Source organism: Oreochromis aureus, linkage group 3, assembly GCF_013358895.1.
Source record: "Oreochromis aureus strain Israel breed Guangdong linkage group 3, ZZ_aureus, whole genome shotgun sequence".
Lineage (NCBI taxonomy): Eukaryota > Metazoa > Chordata > Actinopteri > Cichliformes > Cichlidae > Oreochromis > Oreochromis aureus.
Genome location: NC_052944.1, coordinates 113,694,656 through 113,698,372, shown reverse-complemented (window position 1 = coordinate 113,698,372; position 3,717 = coordinate 113,694,656). Strand labels below are relative to the sequence as shown.

General features: G+C 43.2%; 1 long non-coding RNA gene across 1 annotated transcript; it reads right to left on the bottom strand.

The window, feature by feature from the left end:
• Positions 1-442: 442 nt before the first annotated feature.
• Positions 443-2,207, bottom strand: LOC120437903. The gene is made up of 3 exons (XR_005611489.1): positions 2,127-2,207; positions 1,660-1,740; positions 443-626 (listed from the first exon to the last, which is right to left on the bottom strand). It is a non-coding gene; the product is annotated as an uncharacterized LOC120437903 (long non-coding RNA).
• Positions 2,208-3,717: the final 1,510 nt, after the last annotated feature.

Sequence of the window (3,717 nt, the reverse complement as noted above, 5' to 3'; positions counted from 1 at the left end):
GATCACCTTTGTGCCTTAATCAGTGACATCATCATTTATTTACATGTGTTATCTTTGTCTAACATGAACATTTGTGTGATAAAAACAGTAAGAAATGACTGAGTGAAAAGACTTTTTCACACCACTGTGTGTGATCGTTGACCCTGGGAGAGTTCACTTATCTGCAATGAGAGGTGTGATCAACACGAGTGCACGAGTGTCACATGACTCACAGCTGTGCATGCAGTGGCAAAAGGCTGAGTGTGTGCCATCAGTCTGTACTCAGTCCTCACTCTGAGCCTCTTCCTGCTGCTTCATGAGAGCAGAGCTGAACTTCCTGCTGTGGGAGAGACGAGGAGGATCCTGGTGCAAGAAGCACAAATTATGCAGTTTGTTTACACTCAAAGTGACTAAAACCAGATTTATGGAAGTGTCATTTCTCTGTGTCCCACTGACTGAAACATCAGCTTGTATGAACTGTTCAGTCTGATGGATCCTCTGAAGTGTGTCAGTGAGCTGTTGGAGTAAAGCTTAGTCAGACTTGGACCTGGTTGGTAGTCGTCATAGATCTGGACCACGGCTGGCTTCAGGTCGTCCACTGGGAGCTCCTGGATGATCTCTGTGGTTGATGGTGTGTCCTTTGATAACTGGACGAGACAGAAACAATCGCAGACACAGTTTGTACCAAAGATCATCATCTGGTGTCCCCACTGTGGACGTCTCTGACCTCCTCTAAGGACACCAGAACAGGATCTTCCTTTGGTTCAACACGACTCACCAGGAGGCCACATTTGAGCTGTGAGGAGATGACATCATCACAGTGATCACATGACGTGTTGTGTGAGATTATTATGCTATTATAAGTTATGTTATATCTGTAGTTAAAGTAGTTGAATTATGTTAACTACTGTAGATCATATAATATCCTTTAGTCTAGATGGTGTGCTGTGTATGTAGTCTAGTTTCCATTATACTTTTGGGTCAAAACTACAGAATCATTTTGTAGTTCATTAGATAGGTGTGCATTACTCTGTATCATTGATCTGCTGTGAATGTGTTACACTGTTTTCTTGACATGTTATACTGCTGAATCATGAAGAGAATGTTATGTGCCGGAGACCTTGTGCCGATAGTAGAAGAGACAGACCAAATTCCATACCCCCACCTTTACAGAGAGTAGAAAGGCAGGGAGTCGAGGTCATAACTTAGGCGCCTTAAGAGAAAAGAATATGAATGTTTAGGCTTTTTATGACGAGGTGGGGGCTACTAGAGGCTATAAGAGGCTGAGTAGCCCGTCACCATTTTGAGACTTGCTGTGACCCTCTGCAGGCAGGTCTCCCCATCCAGATGATTTGTGCTCATAAGTGTTGAATTGTATGAAAATAAAGAATTGTTGATTGAGCATTTATACACCAAGTATTGTCCTTCCTTCAGCCCAAAGATCGAAAGAACTGGGAGATTCTAACAGTTGGTAGAGTCTAATTACTCCCACTGTGGGGAACATCCAGGACCACCATGTTTGTAGTTTTCTCCTTCCCACTGTAGCTGTGTTTGAACAGTGTGTGCACACATGCTCTTCATCCACCCACAGTGACTCCACGCTGGTACAGACTCTCCTCTAACCTGTCACATACTTACAGGGATGTATTTCCACAGTCAGTCTGGCTCTGGCAGCTCCACCTGTGGGCTCCACCTCTGTGTGGACTTTCACACTGAGAGTGGGGACATCAGCAGGTGTTGGGATGTTGTAGGTGCACAAATCTGGAAACAACCAATCACAGCTCAGTGCAGCCTGCTGTCACTTTTCTACACCGTGACACTTTTATATTTATATCTCTTTATTTATCTATTTATCTTCATATTTATCATCAATATCTGTGTTTCTCATTTCCTATCAGTGATGTTTGTTGTGTGTTTGCTGCTCCGACAGCTCAGTTTCCCTCTGGGATGAAGAAAGTTTCTCTGATTCTCATGTAGACACAAAGTGACTTTATTGATTTTTAATTCAGTGTAAACAGAATTGTACTGTGTGCAGTTCTTACTGTCAGCTCTAATGTTGTCTATGAAAACACATTGATTACATGTGAAAATGCTTCTTTGGAGTTTTATAAGTACAAAGAAACAAAGAAAGCCTGTTTGACACCAACCAGGACCTGGTCACATGATGCTGTCACTGAGCTGCACTGAAGCACATGCAGCTTCACCTCCAGCCTGTATTTTCCTGACACGTCCTGCAGCACCTCCTCCTGGTGGAGCAGTTTGTTGCCCTGATCAAATGTCAGCTGACTGCTGGAGCCTGAACTGTCCCTGTGCTCCAACCTTCAGGACTGAACACCAGGGTGGAGCAGAGAGCCTGAAGAGCCTCCACTGTGTCCTACAGGATGGATTCATGTTGACATGAAGTTCAAACTGCCTGTGTCACTTCAACACACTCTCACAAAGAGTTTCTAACCTTCACTTCCTGGTTAAATAAAGGTTTTTGACATAACGTTGTTCTTGTTCCAGAATACAAATATTTTTAAAAATATTTCTCCGAAATAAGTTTTTTGTAAAAAACCACATTTTTCGTGCCTTTCCGAATCCTGTATTCGGGTTCGGCTCTACTCCTAGTTGGGATTCTTGTCCTTTGCTGATGTATTGTGCAGCCATGAGGAGCCTTAATAATGCAGCTGCATTATTTATCCACCATAACAGAGGTTAGTGTTCATCTCTGTCACCACTCTGGCCACATGTTGCCACACTTGTACTTCCAGCGCTGAGCTGCTGCTGCTGAACACGTTACTTTTTAATCATGTCTCCAAGCAGCATCACAGCTTTCAAAGAAGAAAAAAAGCATTATTTCCTGATAATGTCTGATGTGCTTGTACAAGATGTAAAGACTGGTAGTTTGAGGAAATCCTTTCAAAAACATGTTTGCTTGCACAGAGCAGTGAGCCTTCTTGGTTTCCTTGTAGATTAAAAACAGGATTGGAGTGATGAGGTACGCGGTGCTGCACGGCTGTCTATGGGATGACCTGTACATCAGAACCACATCAGCCCAGACCCAGACATCTACCAGCACAAGTACAGAGCCTTTATCTCACATGATTGAGCATTCGTTCACCTTCATCTGTTTGTCTGTTCTTATTGACAGCTCTTCATCCAGTCCACCTTAAACACAGTGGGTGTGTTGATGAGAATGGGAGTTACCTTATGGAGCTGTTATTGCAGTAAAACTGTTTTTGTGTTCGTATTTCAGTCTATACGAATTAAAAAAAAAAGTCGACTAATGTGACACTTGCAGACTGAGTGATGCTGGTGGTTTGTACTGAGTGTGAGACAGAGCTGACCCCTGACCTCAGGGTGGAGAAATCGTATAGAAAACTCTTGCTGTGTCCGAATTCAGGGAAGGATGCTCATGAGGACACTACCTACCTACGTCACAAGGTAGTGTCCTTAGATGGACGGGTAGTCAGGAAGTGAGCGGCTGTGGACAGCCCCTTTTTTCTCCATAGAAACTTTATTGAACAAACAATGAGTATCCAACATGGAGCAACTGGAGAAATGCAGGCCTGCAACGTAAGGTTTATTTCTGCCGCCCAAGGTTTAATTTGGGACTATAATTGTGTTATCACTGGTGGTTTACACTGTATATGTGGGGATTCTGTGTACAGTGGGTAAATTGCTGTGTGTGTCTTTTGGTCTGCCTGAATACTGAAACCTGCCATTTTATTATTTTATTGTTTTTCATTGTTTGGT